The sequence below is a fragment of the Ranitomeya variabilis genome, chromosome 4 (assembly GCF_051348905.1).
Source record: "Ranitomeya variabilis isolate aRanVar5 chromosome 4, aRanVar5.hap1, whole genome shotgun sequence".
Taxonomy (NCBI): Eukaryota; Metazoa; Chordata; class Amphibia; order Anura; family Dendrobatidae; genus Ranitomeya; species Ranitomeya variabilis.
This window is the reverse complement of record NC_135235.1, coordinates 120,702,199-120,726,507: the sequence shown is the minus strand read 5'-3', so window position 1 is coordinate 120,726,507 and position 24,309 is coordinate 120,702,199. Positions and strand designations below refer to the sequence as shown.

General features: G+C 41.3%; 1 protein-coding gene across 5 annotated transcripts in view; it reads right to left on the bottom strand.

Annotated features, from left to right (window-relative positions):
• Nucleotides 1-24,309, bottom strand: part of PSD (pleckstrin and Sec7 domain containing) — a 543,766-nt gene that overhangs the window by 385,999 nt on the left and 133,458 nt on the right. Inside the window, exon 1 of one of the 5 annotated variants that reach the window (XM_077259194.1) lies at nt 20,697-20,896. The exons of 3 other annotated variants lie outside the window; for them this stretch is intronic. The gene's annotated coding sequence lies outside the window, so the exon portion shown is untranslated. Of the gene's footprint in view, nt 1-20,696; nt 20,897-24,309 lie in introns of those variants that run through there. One more of the 5 variants, XM_077259191.1, reaches the window with a different exon arrangement.

The following is a 24,309-nucleotide window of genomic DNA, read 5'->3' as shown; positions in this document are numbered from 1 at the left end:
ATGTGCAGGTTTCTTTTAGCAGTGCAGATGTTAATCTGCTCAGTTGAGAGCTCTTGGAAGCTGTCCTGCATTAAGGCTCTCAGCTGCTCACTGTTAGCCACTCCCATCTCCTATACAATCTGGACCCTGGCTAACCCTCATTGCCAGAGCTAGCTTATGCTGCATGATTAGGACATAGTGGTTTGTGATTGTTGTGTGAGAAGGTGTTTAGTGGATTTATTTGAGACTGTAACTAGGTTTTGGGTGTGTGCTAATTCCCCTCTTTAACCCATCCTCCACTCCCCGGTGTTTACTTCTGTTTGTTTTAGTATATTTGTATGATTGGTAATTTCCTTTATTTCTGTTTGTATTACTTTGTTAATCTGGTTGGTGTATTATGGTACACTACTACTGCCCTCTTCCCTGGGTGGTGGAAGGGTACAGACTGAGAGCGGATTCAGGAGCTAAGGCAAGGTACATGGCCCAAGTGTCTTCACCATCAGAAGTAATCCGAGGAAATGGGTGAGCTACGGTGCCCCTAGCGCTAGGGACAAGGAAGTTGCCCCTGATCCCGGGAAACCCAACAACAGAGTTGTAACAATGTCACTGCATGGATAATCCTACTTCCTAGTCTATGCAACATTGAACTTCCATAGCTTATTTTCCTTTTATAGAGCCTCCAGAGTGCCATGAAGCAGCAACGTGCAAAAGAAATCCCACAAACAAGATGAATACATATACAACTTGCCGCCACCAACATGATGGCTAGAGCTTCCATGTGCTGTTGAGTCTCCTCTAGTGAAATACGTGTGGCATTACCTTCTTCAGAAATTATTGCAAAACAAGCAGATTTTGCCACATAGGATTTGTTAGCTGCACATCGCCTGTGCTGTGTAACGCCAAGACTAAAGGTACCTTCACACGAAACGACGCTGCAGTGATAGCGACAACGATGCCGATCGCTGCAGCGTCGCTGTTTGATCGCTGGAGAGCTGTCACACAGACCGCTCTCCAGCGACCAACGATGCCGAGGTCCCCGGGTAACCAGGGTAAACATCGGGTTGCTAAGCGCAGGGCCGCGCTTAGTAACCCGATGTTTACCCTGGTTACCAGCGTAAAATGTAAAAAAAACAAACACTACATACTTACATGCGTCCCCCGGCGTCCGCTTCCTGCACTGACTGAGCGCCGGCAGTAGCAGGGCACAGCGGTGACGTCACCGCTGTGCTGTGCTTTCACTTTCACTTTGCGGCGCTCAGTCAGTGTGGGAAGCGGACGCCGGGGGACGCAAAGGTGAGCATGTACTGTTTGTTTTTTACATTTTACGCTGGTAACCAGGGTAAACATCGGGTTACTAAGCGCGGCCCTGCGCTTAGTAACCCGATGTTTACCCTGGTTACCAGTGTAAAATATCGCTGGTATCGTTGCTTTTGCTGTCAAACATCACTGTCAGTAACCCTCAGTAACCCTACCACCTCTGTAACCAACACAGCTATGCATCTTTTCCATCCCCATGTCATTTGAGCAGAAAATGGGGACCTACTTTCTCCTTCCGCATCATTCTGTAGAATGTAAGCCCACAAGGGCAGGACCCGCTCCCCGCTGTACCAGTCTGTCATTGTTAGTTTGTCCTTGGTAATTTATTTGTATTTTGTATGTAACCTGTTCTCATGTACAGCATTTGGATAAAAATAAATAATAAAAATAATATTATTAATTTAACAATTAAAAAGGTGTTCCACAGCAGACCTGCACTGTTAAATGTCTCGATTTAGTGCAATAATTTCCCTTCAGATTTCTGGCTAATCAGATAAATTCTCCCTGATTAAGAAGGATGACATACCAACAAATGCCAGGAGATAAATGCATGGATTACAAATGTGGCAAGAGCCCACAGTGTATTTGTGGGGTGTATGATTGCCAACTTGGACTAGCATGTATGCAAAATGATATTTTGCCTTTTTTATATATATAATATATATTTCTAAAGTAATAAATAACACCCACCTCTCATAGTGTTTAGCAAAAAGGACGTGACAAGAAAAACTAGGTAGATTCACATTTCAAAAAGCAATCACCTGCAACAGGCCACTGTATTGTGGTCGCGCGTATAATATTGGACAATCACAAGTGTGCTAAAAAATAAAATTAATTGCACATCTGTTAAATAATGCATACCTACTGTGAGATAGATGTTGCATTTAAATTTCTGGAATGTTGGGAATTTTTATATACAGTATATACACTACGCACAAAAAGTTAGGGATATTGGGCTTTCCTGTGAAATTTATGGAAAACGTTAAAAGTTCATTTTACAGTGAGATTTTATCATGAAAGTAAGGTATTTAAGAAGAAGCATGCAATGGCGATTCCCTCATCTCAATCAATTTGTTGAAGCAAAAGCCAACAACAGTGGTGGGTATACCCCAACAAGATATGTCAAGGTCTCAATAGCTTGTCTTGTGAGGCATGGCATCCCACTCTTCTTGAAGGGCAGCCCTCGGGTCATTGAGGTTCTGGGATACAGAGTTAAGAGCCTTCACACGGTGACTCAGCTGATCCCATACGTTTTCTATGCAATTCAGGTCTGGAGAAAATGCAGGCCACTCCATTCGAGGTATGAGTCTCCATCAGCCATTCCCTAATGATGCTGTAAGGGGGTGTGCAGGCCGCTGGTTTGAGCCCTGCCTTCCTGTGCATGCCTACCTAATGAACCTGGGTATGTTTGTGTTTGCTGTGTGCCCTGTGTGGTTTATGATGGTTGACACTGTTTAATATGATAATGGCTGACACTGTTCTTGTATCTGTGTGTTGGGGACAGGAATAGGGACAGTCAGTGGCAGTGGTAGGTCAGCATTGGTAAGGGTTATGGCAGTGTAGTTGTGGGTTAGTGTTATGGGGGGCGCTGTAGAGTAGGAGATTAGATTGTGTTGAGAACTGGTTTCAGAATAGTGACAGTTGAGAGAGGGGGCGGAGCCAGTGTAGTGGCCGGGAGAGGGCCTTTCTGAGGTAATTTTCAGGTAGTGGGAGGAGCTAGAGCAGAGTGAGGAGAATTGTTCTAGAAGGAGTGGCAGTAGTTGTGTGGTGAGTTACAGTTGAGAGAGACAGAAGAAGCACTGAGGGAAGCAGGTCTGGAGATGTTAGATCTTAAAGCACGTGAAAAGCAAGGCAGTCTGGAAGGGTCAGTGGCTTGTCTGTGGGTTACCTCCCGTGACGTCCAGGACTTACGGTCCAAACAGGAATTGCAGAGGCAACCTGATTTTTCACCCAGGATGGGGAAAGTGGATGGGGAGCACCTAGTATCAGAAAGCTGGAATTTACAGGGAACTGCGGGTCTGGAAGCCACGGTGCTAGAAGATAAGCTGAAGGAAAAGACCAGGGAAAGTGCAGGAGGAGAAGTTCTTATGTCTTTTGAAGATTGTAGGATTAAGTCTGTTATGAAGATGCATGAATTGAGTAAAGTTTTATTGAAAATTAATCGAGACTTTGATAACATTTGTGTGTGTCTGCGACAGATTGGAGCCCTGTATGCTGTGAAGTATTCTGACTCACAGGTGGATGAACTACTTGACACACACAGCACACCACAAAATGGACATGATATTTCTGCCTTGCGCTGGTGTGTACTCCGGAGGACAGAGAATGAACTTCAATCCAATATTGCGGCCAGCATGCAGCCTGCGGGTAAGGAAAGGGTGACTCAAACACCCGAAAACCCCGCCCATATGACCCAAAACCGGTCCGCCAAATTCAGGTGACAGGTTCCCTTTAATTGTTAGGTGTCATCTTGGTCTCATTATGTCAAAAACGTGAACAGCATGGTATGGAGGACTGTTTAATACCAATACTAACTGAACCCCGAAATGTATTGGGCGATTCATAGATCAAACACCTATTGTGAATTTTGCCATTAAGCTTCTTGCGTGATATGATAGCTGCAAAGCATTAGATGGAAACACGTCAGCCTGCTCTCTCTTCAGCAATGTGTGAAATGGAGCCTGGCATTTTTTTGTGATCTGCACAAATCGAATGCATATTGTTCGAATTTGCTGATTCTAGCAATGTGTCACTTATGCTGTGTGCTACTGTCTCAATAAAATCAGTATTTTATCAGCAGGAGATTATCACTACAGGACTATGTGCCTTATGCCTCCTAGTCAAGTATCACACATTTTTCTGTCAATATACAGCATACACAGACAGCTGCCAATCAGTGTTGTAGGTGGGGTTATACAGGGCTCAGGATCCAGAGTACTGCTTTATCTGCAGAAGAGAAAACGTTTTATAACTGCTACACCCAGTAAACTAAGTGATACATAGCTGGAATCAGGGTCTCTTTCTCTACATAATGTTGCTCACAGACAAGGTAGCAAAAACATGGTGACAGATTCCCTTTAATATACTTATTAATCTACATTTAGCTCTGAGCTTTTACCACAATTTTTAGGTTTTCAAATAAAGAAAATAGGCAGAAAAGATAATGAGTACTGTAACACCAACAATCAAATGGCACATTTGGCTACTACTAAGACTGAAATTGGTGTTATCTGATGTGTATTGGGGTCTCAGAACACTCTCCAGACAGATGAGGATGTGAGATCCATTTGTTTATAGTGAAGATAGGTTTCTGCCAGAGGTGTCTGGCAGCTGCTTTCTCTTCTCTTCACATTGAAAGGACATTAAAGCTAGGCCGAGCCCAGCACTCATGTGCAAGGTGGAGTTTGGAGAGATAGCTAGTAATGAACGAATTCTGCCTCATTTACAGTATATGGCCAACTTTAGTGCTAAGGTTAGAATTATCAAAGGACTTTATTAACTAATAAGTTACCACCACAGACAACTTGCAATGTCCTACGTAAATTGTTCACGTTACTCAGAGATCTCTCTGTATCCATCCGCAGCTGCAGCTGACGCTAACAAGGAAGAAGTAATTGGCTGCAGTAATTCAGGTCTCCTACACTGCCCCATGCTGAAATGAATGGAGTGAGCAGTTTGCAAGTAAAAGAATCTAATGAACAGCGTATAACAGTCAGTTATTTCATTCTAAATTAGGAGTTTAAATTTACAAACTGAGATGAATACCCTAAGAGGAATTCTAGTGATTTGCTGGAAAAAAAAATGTTAATTTGTTTTTACCTGATATTGTTTAGCATTGTATACTTATGGCGCTTGGTCTTCAACTTTAACCCTGCACTGATGTTCAGTAATGGAGCAGGGTTAAAGCATCTGCAGTTTAGCAGGAGTAAGGGCCCCTTCACACTGTGCAATCAAAGTCTGAACGAGCGTTCGATTTGTGACGTTTATCCGTCCTCGTTCCGAGGTTGCAAAGTGTGACATGGCGTTACGATTTGCGACGCAGCCCAGCATCGTACGATGTGAAAGAAAGAGCAGAACTTTCTTTCGTCGTAAATGTCTCGCTGTGGCGGTCGAAATCGTAGTATGTGACGGCGGTCATACGAGCTCGTAATGCGACTACGTGGGTTGGGCTTCCGCATACCTGTCTCCTGATTGGGCGTGACGTTTTAGCACGCCCATGCTGGTAATACGTCACGCTCGGAGTCGTAGGACTATGGCGGTGTGAAGGGTAGCGTACGATTGCGACGCGTGACGTTCACATCGCAACTACGTCAGAAAAAGCGTTAACATCGTAGAGTGTGACCGCTGGCTACGAGCTCGTACTGCGATGTCGAATATGACGCAAATGCGTCGTAATCGTAGCAGAATCGACCAGTGTGAAGGGGCCCTAAGATTCAGTCACTATCTATCAAATACAGCAGGGGGTCCATGGGAGAAGACCAAAGAGTTTATTACCACTTCTGTCTTCATCTCAATGGTTTAATAGCGCTCAATGAGCCACATCTTGTGTACAGTAGCATCGACCCTGAATCAGGGCTTGATACTTCTGTGGGTCTTGGCAATCACATGATCATTGGGCATATGACTGATACAGCAGAGCTGTTGGGTCCTATCAGATATAGATAAGCGGTCCGCCAGTGATGTGTGGCATAGTAATGTGTTGTTTTCCCTGTAACTTGGGTTCCCATGAATGACCAAGTTACAGTGAAAAAAATTGAACAATAGAGTTAAAAATAATAAAAATCACCACCGCGAAAAGATCTGAAAATAAATCTTTCATGTATATATACACTACTCAAAAAAATAAAGGGAACACTTAAACAACTGAATATAACTCCAAGTAAATCAAACTTCTGTGAAATCAAACTTTCCACTTAGGAAGCAACACTGTTTGACAATCAATTTCACATGCTGTTGTGCAAATGGAATAGACAACAGATGGAAATTATTGGCAATTATCAAGACACACTCAATAAAGGAATGGTTCTGCAGGTGGGGACCACAGACCACATCTCAGTACCAAGGCTTTCTGGCTGATGTTTTGGTCACTTTTGAATGTTGGTTGTGCTTTCACATTCGCGGTAACATGAGACGGACTCTATAGCCCACACAAGTGGTGCAGGTAGTGCAGCTCATCCAGGATGGCACATTAATGCAAGCTGTGGCAAGAAGGTTTGCTGTGTCTGTCAGCGTAGTGTCCAGAGGCTGGAGGCGCTACCAGGAGACAGGTCAGTACACCAGGAGACGTGGAGGGGGCCGTAGGAGGGTAACAACCCAGCAGCAGGACCGCTACCTCAGCCTTTGTGCAAGGAGGAACAGGAGGAGCACTGCCAGAGCCCAGCAAAATGACCTCCAGCAGGCCACAAATATGCATGTGTCTGTACAAAGGATTAGAAACTGACTCCATGAGGATAGTCTGAGTGCCTGACATCCACAGATGGGGGTTGTGCTTACAGCCCAAATCCGTGCAGGAGGCTTCGCATTTGCCACAGAACACCAGGATTAGCAAATTTGCCACTGGCACCCTGTGCTCTTCACAGATGAAAGCAGGTTCACACTGAGCACATGTGACAGGCGTGACAGAGTCTGGGGACACCGTGGAGAGCGATCTGCTGCCTGCAACATCCTTCAGCATGACCGGTTTGGCAGTGGGTCAGTAATGGTGTGGGGTGGCATTTCTTTGGAGGGCCGCAGAGCCTTCCTTGTGCTCACCAGAGGTAGCCTGACTGCCATTAGGTACCGAGATGAGATCCTCAGACCCCTTTTGAGACCATATGCTAGGGCAGTTGGCCCTGGGATCCTCCTAATGCAGGACAATGCCAGACCTCATGTGGCTGGAGTGTGTCAGCAGTTCCTGCAAGATGAAGGCATTGAAGCTATGGACTGGCCTGCCTGTTCCCCAGACCTGAATCCGATTGAACACATCTGGGACATCATGTCTCTCACCATCCACCAATATCACGGTTCACCACAGACTGTCCAGGTCTGGGAGGAGATCCCTCAGGAGACCATCTGCCGCCTCATCAGGAGCATGCCCAGGCATTGTAGGGAGGTCAAACAGGCACATGGAGGCCACACACACTACTGAGCATCATTTCCTTGTCTTGAGGCATTTCCACTGAAGTTGGATCAGCCTGTAACTTCATTTTCCACTTTGATTTTAAGCATCATTCCAACTCCAGACTTCCGTGGGATATTTGATGTGATTTACGTTGATAATTTTTAGGTTTTATTGTTCTCAACACATTCCTCTATGTAATGAATAAAGATTTACAACTGGAATATTTCATTCAGTGGTATATATATATATATATGTATATATATATATATATATATATATATATATATATATATATATATACATATATATTACATTTTGCTACATACACATAATAATAGTAATAATAATAAATACACATATTAGATATACATATGGCTGTATTAACCTGGAGAATTAAACAGGCGATTTTGTGTGGAACAACACACATTAAAAAATATGAATCCAAAATTAGCTTTCTTTATATTTTTCACACAACAAAAAATGTAATTAATTGCACAATAATTTATATGTACCCCAAAACAGTGCTAAAAAATAATAATACAATTTGTCCTACATAAAACAAAAGTCTCATAAGTGAAAAAATAAAAAAGTTATGACTGCTGAAATCCAAAGAGGCAAAAATTTAAATAATTGTCTGGGTCAATTGGGTGTGGTTACTAAGAGGCTAATTATTATTATTTATATACCAAACAGCAACATATCATACAGCATGGAACTCAGCATGATAGTAAGATGCAAATACAGCTTGTGCCGAAATACATACAAAAACACGAAAAGGAACCCCAGCCCAAATTAGCTCACAATTAAAGATGTTGTCCACTATTTTTACACTGATGACCTATCCTTAGGATAGGTCATCAATGTCTGATCGCCGGGGTCCGACAATCGGCATCACCGCCAATCAGATGTTATCGACTGTTCCACCGGCCGGGAGTACTCACTTGCAGAGCTGGCCATCTTCTGATAGTGGCCGCCATGGGGTACTACACATCCACCTCCTATTGATTTTAATAAGAGGTAGATGTGTAGTACCAAAACTAGGTCACTACCAGAAGACAAAGCAGCTGATCGGCGGGGCTTACAAGTGTTGGACCCCGGCCGAAGAGACATTGATGACCTACCCTAAAGATAGGACATCAACGTAAAAGTAGTGGACAACCTCTTTAAGGATGTATCACTATGGCATCAGACTTTCCAGACAGTTTTGGCAAACTTGCTCTATAAACAGTAGGTCAGAGAAAAAGTAGCGTTATTCTAATCTCTCATTGAAAAACATTGAAAAAAATCTCACTCAGAAGAACTACTCTTGTTCCTTGATTAAAATTAAAAATGTGCCAGATAAAACTCAAAGAACATTTGTGTAACTTGAATCACAACATATGAAACATTTCTAAAATAGAACAAAACTAAAAAACAACTTCATGTGCCTTGAATAATCTCTTTTTTTTAAGTCATCTGTATGATGTCAGATTTGAGCAAAAATATTCGTAGTTTGCTGATCCAATGACAGTGTGAGAAGTCTATGACTGCCAGACAAAAGTATGGTGGACCTCCTCCTACCTGCAACATCCCTAATTAGTAACTCCCATGACCTCATTACGTTGCGGCGCAACACACATATGACGGGGACATACTGATCAAAGGAGGCTCTGGGAATGCTGCAAGACGTAGGAGATTACAGTGCTCTGGTCCGGTGGCCTTAGGTACTGACCTAGCTGCTGGACCTGGGTCCAGAGAATTTTTTTGATCAACATTACCTCCAACTGAAAGTGTCAAGAACACTTTTGGGTGAGGGGGGAAAGGTGTTCAAACTAGTTTCTCTTCAGATTCAATATAATTTATGCCACAGAAGTGTCATAAACTATAGCAGAAATATACAGCCTATGACTAGAAGGTCATAAACATAGAAAACTCATTTTCTATGAACCACCTTGAGTTTGCTAAAAAACTAAATGCTTATCCATTGCAGGGGTGACCAAAAATGTCAATGTAATTTATTTACCATTGAATGATCAGTATTAAGTAGATACAACAAATAGACGGTAATAAGCCGTAACAATTTCACAAATGTGTATACCATCTATCTTCATGGAACAATGCCTGATGTTTTGCTTTAAAACAATCTCCATCTTGAGTGATTTTATATTTCTTGTATCGATGAAGAAGACAAAGTCTCAAAGACTAATGTAACATGGAATGGACACTGTTGGATCTAAGTACTATTTCTCAATGGTCGAAGTTAAATTTAGATTGGCTTTATTCCATTTTCAGGATTCATCCTGTTCTTCGAGCTACACATCTCTCCTCATGTCCTCCAATCAATAGGAAAAATGTGTCTCTTTTTATCACCAGTACATCCAGTACCAGGCTCTCCGTCATCATGATCTTATTTCATTCCACAGTAAGTACTGCTCACCACATCATTTAGCATAGTGCTCTCTAAACAGACGGCTGGATTAAACTAGCTACATGTTGCATGCTAACATCGGGCAGTTCAGAGGAATTCTGGAGAATTCATCTCATCAGTATTCCCGCTGTATGGTCAAGGGAGGCAGACGTATCTATTCTGCAATTGTCAGAAGCACGTTCCAATGACTGAAGGTGAAAATAGACTGTGGTCTGAATGTAAAAAAACCTAACCAACAAAGAACACTTTGCAGAGGTGTCATATTGTCTTGCACCAAAATTATTCTCTACACCAAAATTCTGCACTGCATTGAGATCACACTGTGCCTTATATTCATTATAATTCAGATATATAATATTCCTGAAGGTCTAAATTAGGAAAAGATCTCCTAAAGTTATTATATCCTACATTGTAGATATACGTCATATAATTGGTGAATTCCCTAAATCTATTCTGCGACCCATATAATGGAATTGAGTTCCAAGTATTTATTGCACATGTTATTAATGAAATGTTTGATCTTCAGCTTAACACTACTAATTACCTTCACAAACCTGTGGTACACTCATACAATATTACTACTTTGCATCCACTAATATATTTGGATCGAATAGCATAAGACAATGATCTTTTGTGTTTTAACTACCTTAAAAGATGCAAATTTCTGCATGGCCATTTAAAGGAAATCTTTCAAGATAAAAAAGCCACCCAAAGTGCCACCATTACATTATATAGCCCAAATAAAGTGTGGATAAGTGTGTAAGAATAGAGTCCAGAGCACTGTGCGGAGAAACATTACAAATAGGAAAAGTGAAGAGGGGACATTATGGAGAGGGGCAGTGTGGGGGACATATTATCTTAGAGGGGAAGCATGTGGGGGACATTACGGAGAGGGGCAGTATGGTGACACTACAGAGACTGTACAGTATGGAGGTGGCATTACAGAGAGGTTGTAAGGGGGACATTACAAAGAGAGGCAGTTTGGGAAAATATACTGTAGAGAGGGGCAATGTGGGAAATATTATGGAGAGGGGCAGTGTGATGGGAATATTATGGAGAAGTGTAGTGTTTGGGGGATATTTTGTGCAGGAAGCAGTGAGGGGCAATTATTTATTAAGGGTTGCAGCATGGGAGATATTTTTATTTATGGGGCAATATAATGATTCCTTTATTTTTAAGGACACCATCTTGAGAAATGTTGCTGACGGCCATAGAAGAATGAAGTCTGGAGAGACGAGCAGTGGGAATGGAATATGATCATGGCGTCTGAAAAACGACAAAAAGTTTGGACACAAAAGGGATGGGAACAACTTCAATCAGAGGACATGTCACCCGGGTGTAAATGTTTTTGTGATACTTCCTGCATCTCATCAGTACTAATTCATGTACTGGCGCTGGTTTTGGAACTGCATTCATGTACTGATAGTGGGTCTGGTGATGCATTCATGTACTGACGGTGGTTCTGATCAAGTAGCAATTCACAACGTGCTTCATGTTAAAAGTGAAAAATCCTAAAAACTTAGTTTTGAGATTAGGAGGTGGATTTGGTTGATTTTCTGCTTCAAGATCTCAATGTAAATTTGGGTGCATTGACACTGATTTTTTCTTAGCAGAAACTCTCTAAATCGTTCTCAAATACTCAACACTCGGTGCTGATGATGAATTAATGTACTGACAGTGGTTCTGGTGATGTTTACCCCTTTAAATTTTTTGTGACCCATTGGATTGGTTTAGTATTGCAATGTGGCCCTTGGACCAAAAAAATTTAGTGCACTCCTGCTGTAGGAGGTCCTCTTCCAAACATTTGCACTGCAAAATAACCATATCTATTATGAGTAACAAAATTTGATTGGAATATTAGCTTGGATATTCAAAAGTAAAAAAAAAAAATATGGTTTCAATAAGCATCCGAGAAGAGGAGCCAGATTCTGTGCCAAGAAGCAAAGTACATTTTCTTGCCATCAGCTGCTAATAAGGTATAATTGTTTCTATAATAAGAGAGTGATGGAAGCTCTTGCCATAAAGAGGAAGTACTTAGAACTCTATTACAAATATTAATATGCAAACTAAAAAGATACATGCAAATTTAGCAAACAGAAATCTGTTTATTTATTCATAGAAAAAAAGCAATGAAATCGGCTTCAAATTAGAAACACGCTACTAGTAAACTTTTTATTGTCTGAGACCAAAAGAGGATGGGACGGGCACTGGAAACCCTGGGAAGACAGTGAACGATAAGTATATAAATGCTAGGTTCGCTATATATACATTCACATTAAGAAGAAGCATCTACATGAGAGCCATATTTGTTATACAGTATGCATTCCGAGTAGCGTAAATTGTTTTTTGCTCAGAAACAGTGCCACTATTTTCTTCAGGCAGTGTCTGGTATTCACTAAATTGATGTTAAGCTGTAAAACCAAGCACCGCCCACAGACAAGTACTACAATCAAAAAAAACAGACCCATTATCCAAATACTGTAGAACTTTTTAAATAGGACCTATCCGCTCTTCTGACACATTTATGTTAGGAAATACTTGTATTCTCCATACAGCAGCAATTTTAGAGCATTTTTTCTTCACTGTTTAACCAGTTCAAACAGGACCATTTTTCCCCATTCCTGACCAAGCACGTTTTGGGGTTTTATTGTGCATGCACTTTCAAAGGGAAACTGTCAGCAGGTTTTAGTACTGTAAGGCCGGGATCACACATGCGAGAAATACGTCCGAGTCTCGCATGGTAATTCCCGGCATTGCCGCCGTCACTCAGGAGGGGAGTGTGCGGCCGCATGTATTGCGGCAATGCCGGGTATTACCATGCGAGACTCAGACGTATTTCTTGCATGTGTGATCCCGGCCTTAGGCTATGGTCATGCTATCAGTATTTGGTCAGTATTTTACATAAGTATTTCTAAGCCAAGACCAGGAATGGGGCAATCAGCGGAAAAGTATAAGCAACACTCTCCGGGTCAGAAGTCTCCTCAGAGGGGGTGGCGCATGCAAAGATGCCTAGTCCTGATCTTGCAGCATCATCAGACATGTTGGCACCTGTGCAAAATTTCAGAAGGGAGAAGACAGGTCACTTAGACAAGAGTGACCTGTCAGTCAGGGAGATTCAGACAGCTGCAGGAGGGGAAAGGCGGAAAGAAGATGAAGAGCTGTAAGTGCCGTACTTCATATGAATAAGGCTACTTTCACACTAGCGTCGGGAACAACCCGTCGCTGCGCGTCGGGCCGACGTTCCCGACGCTAGTGTGGTCTCCGCCGCACAACGGGGGCAGCGGATGCATATTTTCCACGCATCCGCTGCCCCATTGTGAGGTGCGGGGATGTGCGGGGAGGTGGGGGCGGAGTTCCGACTGCGCATGCGCAGTCGGAAAAAGCGGACCGTCGGGAGCAAAAAACGTTACATGTAGCGTTTTGTTTTCCCGACGGACCGCTACCATACGCCCAAACGCCGCCAAACGCATTCACCGTTTGGAAATGCGTCGCAAATGCGTCGCAAATGCGTCGCTAATGTTACTCTATGACGAAACAACGTATCCAGCAAAAACTTTTGCTGGATGCGGCGTTTCGCAAAAACGACGCATTTGCGACGTATTGCAGTTAACGCTAGTGTGAAAGTAGCCTAAAAATTGGATAAAGGATAACTTTTAGAATGGAAGCAAGGATTATAAAAAATAAATTAGGGGTTTAATGTGCATAAGAGAGACCTAACATAGATTGTTTGGTTTATGCTATAAAAACCTGCTGACAGGGCTACCTTTAATGGATCTAGAAAAAAAAAATCTAATTCAGATTTTTTGCCTCTTTTTTAACCGATATATGGGGCTTAATTATTGTTTCATTTTTATACTTTTTATTAGAGGGAAAAATGTAAAGAAAAATAAGAAATACGTGGCTAATTTTTTTAATTTATTTTTTTTTACGACCAAAAAGGATTATTAAAAAAATATTTTAACTTGTGTCTCCTTTTCCATGGAAATTATTTTTATATATTTGACTTTTTTCCTTTTTGATAGAGAGGGACTACAGGGATTCAGACTGTCAGTGTCCCTTTTTTTAAGTTTCATTTATTTATTTTGCTTTTTTTTATATGCGCTGGAGTCCTGTATTCAAGTCCCACCAAGGACAACATCTGCAAGGAGTTTGTATGTTCTCCCCGTGTTTGCGTGGGTTACCTCCGGGTGCCCCTGTTTCATCCCACATTCCAAAGACATACTGATAGGGAATTTAGAATGTGAGCCCCATCGGGGACAGCGATGATAATGTGTGCAAAACTGTAAAGCGCTTTGGAATATGTTGGCGCTATATAAAAAATAAAAATTATTATTATTAATTATTTTTCATCTATTTCACACACTGTATCCTCCATACGGCCTTCAAAACCTTTGGGGGGCATTATACCAGTTTCATAAATTCTTTCATTGCCAATTTCCGCTGTCACTGACGCTGGTATATTGGCCAAGCAACATGGGAAATTGAGTCTCCTGGCTGGCCCTCACATGTTCACTGGGTCCAAAGGTGGAACCAGGGTTAATGCTTCCTAAACTGTATACACAAGTGCTGGTTCAGAATTTTGTATACAATAATCTAAAAGACAAACATAATAATAATAAACCTGGTGGTGTTTGACAGCTGACTATCTCGCCCCCACAATTGCACAATCTCCTGCAGTCTGCGTACTCTGCACTGACATTTTGGAATGTCAGTGCAGAGTAAAGTTTTGACTGGCCCAACATTTATAGTCTATGGGTGGCCCATAAGTAGTTAAGGACCTATTTGAGCCTTAAATAACATACATTTTTGGGGATTTTTATTTTGCTATTTCTTTGAACCATCCCAAGAGCAATAATTTTTGTCCATCATTATAGCGGTTTAGGAGCTTCTGGAATTCTATTTTGCTATATTTTTTTTCACTGCTTTTGCTAAATAAATCTTTTATTTTTATGTCGCCATTTTCTGAGAACTATAACTTTTTTAAATTTTTATCAACAAAGCTGTGTAAAGGCTTTTGTTATGCGTGCTGAATTGAACGTTTCATTGGTGCATTTTGGAGTGAATAGGAGTTCTTTTTATAGTTTTTCATTCCATTTTTTGGAATGGGAGAAAGAATAAAAACTAAAAATTCTTCAACTGTTGTAGGGCTGGTTTGGCTTCATGGTCCAGTATAAATGACCTATTAGCGTTACTCTGTGGGTCACTATTAGTGGGTCACTATCATTATGGCACTACCACATTTATATATTTTACTAATTTTTCCACAATGAAAACACTTAAAAATAACTGTTTAAGACTTTGATTGATTTTTTAATTACATTTTACATTACAAATATTTTGTATGTGAGCGATAGATTTTTTTGCTTTGTTTTTACTTGTTTTTATATATTTTCAAACATTTTGTTATTACTGTATTCTTTATTTTAATACCACGTAAACTTCAGTTGAATTGCACATATGATACACTGCAATAATTCTATATCACAGTGTATTATGCCCATCAGCAAAATGCTGAAGGCATTCTATTAGACCATACCTACAGGTTTAAGCTGAAAGGATATCATGAATGAGCATTCCTAGGAACACTCTTTAACCGATAATCTAGCATTGTAAACAGGCTGCTGATCACCCAGCGAATGAGCAAAATGGTCTTTAATCAGGCAAAATGATCTTTTGTGCTGCACAAAAGATTATCGTTCTCAGTAGTGCATTATCTTGTGCGAACAAGCCTCTAGTGCAAATGGACCTTGAGACAGTGCCTTATAGGAGAAGTAAGATGGTCACCTTGTGGGCCATTATTAGGCCCCCGGCTACCATAGCAAGTCATTGACACCCACAATGGCATCAAAGGGGGTGATAGAGGTAGTTCTCTGTCTCTGTTTAGTCAACTATAGGCCACAGTCGCTATTGACCGCAGCATGTATACGGTTAAACTGCCAAGATCAGTACTAGCATTGATCCCGACAGTTGAGACAGGAGCAGAGCTCTGCCAAAGGTCTAGCAGGCGCACTTATAGAGCCTGTGATATCAGCCAGACAAAAATGTACATCGCAGAGCAGAATTGGTACTTGTGCAATGTATACTTTCAGCACTGGTTGGGAACCAGTTAAAACTATGCGCTGTACCGTTTGTTTTATTCCTCTTGGAAATGTAGAAATAAATACCAAACTGGGTGTTACCAGTCATCACAGCAACGAGGCTAACGCTAACTGCACACATCACTTTTGGTTACTGTGGGGCATATACGAAATGAAGTATATTTTAGAGTTACAGCAGATCGGATACATGGTGTCAACCATGGGCACCCATTGCACAAAGAAAAGTATAATGCATCATGTACATTTCATGTGGTGGCCCTCTTCATAGAAAAGCAACATCTGATGCTCTTTCCTACACATCTAAATATATTCTATGCAAGATCGTATTGCCAAGATGGTATCCAGAAGAACTCTCGTTAGACAGTGTCAGACCGTATAGACACGCACCTTCTTGACAATGGGAATGGTAAAATCTATTCCCAGTTTATTATTAATTTCCGGGAACAGCAATGGAAATATCACAATGCTGAATTGTAAGAAAAGATACACCAGAATTATTGATTTCATGGGCAATAGAAATATTTACTGAAGCAAACATGTCATTAAAGCTGATCCTCCTTAAAGGGGTGTTTCCAAGCCTGTGCTAATATTCGGCAATCAGTATGTCATGCCAAATCCTAATAAGGAAAAGGCAATGAGAAACTTCAAGAATAAATTCAAAAATGGGTTTATTGACACTGCAGGAAGAGAAGCTTTAGGGTGTGTGTCCACGGTCAGTAAACGTTGCTTGTTTGACGCTGCGCAGAGCTGCAGCGTCAAACACGCAGCGTCCAGATGTTCCAGCATAGTGGAGGGGATTTTTTGAAATCCCGTGTCCACTATGCGTGGAAACCCGCACTCAGACTAGTGATTTTTCTAAACATATGGATTTTACCTATCGCTCAGTCACTGCTTAGTAAACAATGCGGCAGCACTTGGTCATTGCAAAGAGCAAGATCTTGTGTTCTTACATCAAAAGGGGCCACGGAGAGTTGAATTTTGCCCTTTCAGGGGACATAAGGGAGTGTTCTGTGCACTTTTGACACTCAGTAATACACTGACTAGCAAAAGGGTAACAATGTTTTGAACTTTTGACTTTCACGCTCCATATCTCACCATCCACTACTGCCTCTAACGTGAGACTACCATCATTTTATAGACAATCGTCTCTACTATCTCATATATAAATTTGACTTGTAACTATTTAATATATAATTAATTATGCAGATTCTTTTCATGTCACGGTATTGTTACCATTTTGTTCCTGGTGGTGGAAAAATCTCTTTCTTCCTGTATGCTACAAAATACTAAACTTGTTCTCACATTATCTATTAGCCAAATGTTATTGATTTCCAAGTGAAAAGTCACTGGTTCGAATCAAGGTGCAGCGATGAAGAAGATTTCCCAAGAAAAGTGAAACAGCGTCACCCAGCTCATCGATAGCGGCCAAGAAAATTGCCAAACTGCATCATGTCAGTGTCATGACAGTTGAAGGAATACACAATGAAGTCCAACCAGCCATTCAAAGCCACGAGGTGGTTGTCCAGCAAAATATGTGAGTCAACAAAGAGGCTCATCATAAGATCTATCAGTTCTGGCGCAACAAACTTGGCAGTAGAGGTTGCTTGTATGCTTCATAACAGTGAGATCACAGACGTCCATGCAAGCACCGTGTGATGCATGTTACACAAGTCTTGATTGGTGGCCCGAAAAATGGTGAAGAAGCCTCAACTTTAATATCATCATAAGAAGCTTCAGCTCGAATTTGCAAAAAAGTATGAAAAGTGGATAGTAGAAGATTGGAAAAAGGGGAGCCTTGTTTCACAGCTAAAGGCTGACCAGGATTGTTGGTGGTCTCAATGCTAAGCTATATGTGAGTATCCTACAAGACAAGTTACTTTGTACACTCGAGTACTATGGGTATGAAAAGGACGACATAGTGTTCCAGCAGGGCAATGACCTGAAGCATACGTTAAGATTGGCGAAGAAATGGTTCAATAACAATGAAGTAGAGGTGCTGGATTGGGCCCCACAGTCCCCAGACCTTAACCCAATCCAGCACTTGTGGGTAGAGATGAAGAAAAAGCTGTATACATACCAAAGTAATTCGACCAGTATGCACCAACTTTTGGAACGTGTAGAAGAGACCTGACATAAGATTTCAGTCGAGACATGCTTGAATCTGATCAAGAGCAAGCCCAGAATGATTCAGACAGTGTTGAAAGCCAAAGGTGGATTTACAAAATAATAAAAATTTCAATTTAGATCTTTAGGAGAAAAACAGTAACAATGTAGTGACACGACAAGAATCTGCAAAACTAATCTTATGCTAAATAATTTCAAATCAAATTTATGCATCAGCTAGCCAAGATGATTGTCTATAAAACGATGGTAGTCTCACGTGCAAAGCAGTAGAGGATGGTGAGATATGGAGCCTGAAAGTCGAAGTTCAAAACATGGTTACCCTTTTACTCGTCAGTGTATTTACAAAAATCACCAATCTGGGGCTATCCACTCTGTCTTTTATTAAATAAAAGATGTTATCTTGTATTGGCAGTAGGTTTTCTATTAAGAGGACCTTGCTTAAATTTTTTCCATTTTGCGCTGCATAGCTTCATTGCCTTTATTGCAGAGATAATCCGATTTGTTGTTTTTGGAGTGCAGTATGTGAAATTTCTGCTTGCAGTCAACCTGGGTGTTTCTTTAGAGTCTTTTTTAGGGGTGTTTCTTTCACCCCTCCCAGATGCTGCCAATTGCAGCTCAGCAGTATCTCAGACTGCTAACTCAACTTCTGAGCTTTGATTAACACAATCTGGGAGGGATAAAAGCGCATGTCCCCATGGAAGTCGCTGAAGAAATGCCCAGTTGGACTTCAACCAGAGATTTCACATGTGGTACTCCAGAAGAAACAAATGTGAATATCTCTGCAATAGAGCGACACAATGCAAGATGGAAAAGTCTGAAGCAAATAGATTTTGTGGAAACATACCCTAAGGAGTTTAATGACAGATTTATCACAGATACACCGGTAGTTTAAACATTCAAAATACCATTTCCTCATCATTAAAGCATTTCCTTATATACTTAAAATGGATTTGTCACCAGATTTCACAAGACAAATTGTATATTTTCCAAAATTGATCTCTTACACCTGTTGAGACTGGTGTACTTACCATGAAAATCCATGTCAGAATGGCTGTATAATCCTGATATGAGCATTTTTGTCAAGTCCAGCTATGGAATGAAATAGATTAATAGTCCATGTGTATTTAGTCTCACCACACCCTGCCTGACTGACAGCTGCAGCTTCTACTGAGCAGTGAGGGATCTCAGCAGCAGGAGGGACACTGAGGAGCTGTCAATAGGGCAAAATGTGTGTAGAATGAGTTAAATGTTCATAAAAAGATTATACAGACTTTTTTACATTGATTTTCAAAGTAAATACAGCAGCCTCATCAGGTCTACAAGATCAGTTTACTAACGTATGCAGCCTGTATCGTGAAATCTAGTGACATACACTGCCTATTTTATATACAGTATGTGTAAGGCTATGTGTCCACGTTGCAGATTCGTGTGCGGATTTTTCTGCACCGTTTTTGAAAAATCCGCAGGTAAAACGCACTGCGTTTTACCTGCGGATTACCCGCGGACTTACCGCGGATTTCATGCGTTTTTGTGCGGTTTTACACCTGCGGATTCCTATTGAGGAGCAGGTGTAAAATACTACGGAATCCGCACAAAGAATTGACATGCTGCGGAAAATACAATGCAGCGTTTCCGTGTGGTATTTTCCGCACCATGGGCACTGCGGATTTGGTTTTCCATAGGTTTACATGGTACTGTGAGCCTGATGGAAAACTGCTGCGAATCTGCAGCGTCAAATCCGCAATGTGTGCACATACCCGAAAGAAAAGGTTTCTGAGAAGTTTACAAGTCACGTTGATGGTGATATTTTGCTGACAAACCACATTTTCTTCAGATTGTAATGGTTCTTTGAATATTCCCTTGAATGAGCAGTGATTACTGAGATGAATTTAATGTAAGTAAAAGTATAGGGAGAACAGTCCCTAAAATATTAAAGGTAAATTTCTGCTAAGATCCTGCCTCGGTGACACAGCACAATAATTTACTGATTACTCAGGCTTACAATGGAGCGATTGACAAAGGCTTATTTTCTGTGCTATTAAAACACCGTGATTGACATTATCATAAACTCAAAGTTTAGAAAATGACATTGAAATTCAGCTACTGGGCTCCATCTTCTTTGTATATGCACGTATTACAGCATGCACAAAATAATAATTGCTGTGTTGTATGATATGCTTTCAATGGCGTCATATATGCTCGGACGAGTTACGCAGCATTACTATTTGTATAAGATAATAATAAAAATAGCAAAGAAACAAATCATTAATTTAACAGCACATCCATGCCGACATCTCCTTACGTTTGTAAGTTTTTCACTGGTCACATATTTTTCATGTCTGATATTGTATCTATGTACATACAGTCAGTCCGTCCCAATTCTGTAACCACAGAGGAGGACAGATAAGAAATGATAGATATCGATGACTATGTTGGAGGAATCAGCTCAGCTTACTGTTGCTATCAGCAGGGTGAACGGCATAGTAAGGGTTAGCAGCAAACTGCATGAATAACCATGTGTACTAACATACAGCGGCGCTAATCTTGTAAGATTCCCCTCTAATTGGCGATGGCACGAGATTTCTTAGTCACCATTGCTCAATTTCCTTTCTAGCTATTGTATAAGGCAGCAAACATAGAAGCTAATTAGGTTGCATGGTTCAATACTCACCGTTGTGGTCCTGGATGTCCCATTCTCTTATTTCTTGCCTTTCAGCTACATAAGAACGATATCCGCAGCTGACTGCAGACGCTGGACCTGCAAACTGTAGTCATTCTATCCGTTCAGCAGTTATATTGCTGTTGGAGTTTAGCAACAGCCTTCCACTGCAGGATTAAGCCCAATCTTTCCTCGCTCCCTCATCCATTGTCATTCAAAGCCAGGATGGCACTAACAGCCAATCCGCTCCGGCTCGTCATCCTGAGAGCCTGCCTCGTCACTTAAGACTCTAGGTGGCAGATGGAAGAAGTGCTTTTGTCCTGGTGGATGATGGCAAGGTCATAAACAAGTTACCATTAGCCCTTCATTGAAAAGTGCAACACCTAATGTGCAGGAGAAGTCATCCACCATCATGTAAAAGCACCAACTTCTATTTGCATATGTACTTTTCTAATTATTACATAAATGAATGTGAAGAGTCAGATTAATAGAAAACTCAATGATGAAGGATTTTTATCTGCGATAATTGCGAGTACATTGTATATATCTTCACAATGGATTCGGACGAGACACATTTGCATAAAGCCTGTCTGGAACTTGTTGAAGCAGATAAGGACCGGAACAAGATCTATTGAGATACCTGGTCATAAGATTCATTAGTAAAGGGGTTATTTCATCAACATTATTTATCACCTATCCATAGCAATATGTGGGATGCAGGGGTGTAACTACAACAGGCGCAGGGGTTGCAATCGCACCGGGGGCCTGGAACCTAGGGGGCCCTAAAATTCCCTTTGGCCTATAGAAAAGACTATTGCTTTTAAAGATTTAAAATATTTGGCTGCCCCGTTGGAGCTTTCACATCAGGACCCATGAGTTACAAGTTACGCCACTGGGGATGTATTATTGCCTTGTCCACTACTGATCAAAAGAACAGGGGCCACAAAGCCTCTTGTGTGAATGGAGCAATAGTGAGAATATGCGACCACTGCTTCATTCACTGTCTCAAGCAGGACTTCTCAACCTTTTTCTACTGGAAGCTCATCAGAAAGACCAAGAAAATATCAGGACCTCACCATCTCTTGTAGAACTCCATACTAAAAAGTCAATAGCCCTTCTTAGTCTCAAAAATATAATAATAATAATAATATTATACTAGTACAATAAGTACAAAATGAGTCAATTATGTTGCTAAATTAAACAAGTACTCCTCCAATCAAAACTGTTATCCTCTTAATATATTACAGTCATCATATTATATAGCACCGTGCACTTACAATTGCTCATTTTCCCATTTTACCCAGTTAATTCTTCTCTTTTCCATTAGGTCTATGACATCACATGATTAAAAACGGACTAACTGAATCCTTCTAAGCTTTGTAGAAACAGGAATTCTATTTTCACTGCATGAGTAATCATTAGGAAGTCCCTGACAGGGGGAGGAGCAGAGCAGCTGAGTCAGGAGTTAAAGAGTGGGATGATAAATTCAAGGACAAGAGACTTCCTATTTCTATGTAGAGCAGAGAAAAGAGAAGAATTAGCTGGGTAGAAAGGTCAAATGAGCAATTGTAAGTACACAGTGCTGTACAATATGATTACTGCAATATGTTACGAGGATAAAAACTTTGATTGGAGGAGTGCTGCTTAAACTATTGCTAAAGTCATAGAATGACCTGAGCAGAATATGACAACTTTTATGAAAGCTGCCTCTCAAGCCTCCACTCAACAACTTCTAGGCCAGCCTCACATTTTGATGACTGGTCTAAACAAGTGTTGGTCATCACACATGCTCAGACAGGAAAACTTTGGTTCTTAGAAAAAGTAGGATCACAGCACCCGAACTCCCTGCTATCATACATTTATCATTTATCCTGTGGATAGTCATAAATGTTGTTTAGGGCCCAAACCCTTTAAGTGACCTTGCTTCCTCTTTGCCAAATCCTCTTTAAAACATGTGTAAAGGCAATCGTGAAACTTTTTGTAGGAAATCATGAGTGGAAAAATTAATCCTGTTAAAAGATATGACTCTCAGCCAAAACACGCCCTCAAATCCCTACATTGATCAAAACAGTGAAAAAGTCATGGCTCTCAGAATGCAGTGCAGTGATATGTAAGTAAAAAAAAACACACAAAAAACCACGCTGTATTATCAAGGTCAAAAATGTGTATGTCTTATTAGCTTATTTGTTACATGAACATCCTTTAAGTGTGGTGGGTCCGTCAATGTTGCCAGGAGTTATTGTGAACAACCTGTTAAATGCCATTTACTCCAACTTAGGGTACTGTCTCACAGTGGCACTTTTGTCGCTACGACGGTACGATCCGTGACGTTCCAGCGATATCCATACGATATCGCTGCGTCTGACACGCAGCAGCGATCAGGGACCCTGCTGAGAATCGTACGTCATAGCAGATCGTTTGGAACATTCTTTCGTCGCTGGATCTCCCACTGTCATCGTTGGATCGGTGTGTGTGACACCGATCCAACGATGCGTTCGCTTGTAACCAGGGTAAACATCGGGTTACTAAGCGCAGGGCCGCGCTTAGTAACCCGATGTTTACCCTGGTTACCATCATAAAAGTAAAAAAAAAAAAAACGTACATACTCACATTCCGGTGTCCTTCAGGTCCCTCGCAGTCTGCTTCCCGCACTGACTGACTGCCGGCCGGAAAGTAAGAGCAGAGCACAGCGGTGACGTCACCGCTGTGCTGTGCTTTCACTTTACGGCGGCACTCAGTCAGTGCGGGAAGCAGACGGCTAGGGACCTGACGGACACCGGAATGTGAGTATGTACGTTTTTTTTTTTTTTTTACTTTTACGATGGTAACCAGGGTAAACATCTGGTTACTAAGCGCGGCCCTGCGCTTAGTAACCCGGTGTTTACCCTGGTTAACCGGGGCCCTCGGCATCGTTGGTCGCTGGAGAGCTGCCTGTGTGACAGCTCCCCAGCGACCACACAACGACTTACCAACGATCACGGCCAGGTCGTATCGCTGGTCGTGATCGTTGGAAAGTTGCAGAGTGTGACAGTACCCTTAATGTTTTGGGCTAATTAGCTTTCATCAGTTCTAGATATTCAACAAGGTCAGTATGTCTTCACCAACTGTCCCAGAATGAGGATTCATCTCCTTATTGTGTGAATATATGCCTGGAGTGAGCATGTAAAACTGTCTTAAGAAAATCTGTTATTTGGGTGTGAAGTACTTCCACTTATAATTTTACCATATTAAAAAAAGCATGAACCATATTAAAAAATGCTTGAATTGCTGCGGGACTAGTAGGACAGATTTGAAAAGGAGACTAATTCTAATATTTTCATTTCATAACATTCCTTGCCTCCAGTCTAGTTTAAAAAAAAATCCACTGAAAACTCCTTTAAGATTTGCACGCATAAAAGATTTATAGGCATCATTTGATTATGAAATGTGTCTAAATGGTAACGTCTCTCCTTGTGGAGAGTGACATTCCCAACAAGCCACTGTAAGGAGTCTTAGGGTAGGTGCACACGGTCAGTAATTGGCAGCGCTTTGGATGCAGCACATGTCCTCTGCATCTAAAGCAATGCTGGCTTTTGAACGCAGGTGAATCCTCATGTGTTCATTGAACCTTGTGGATCCACTGCGT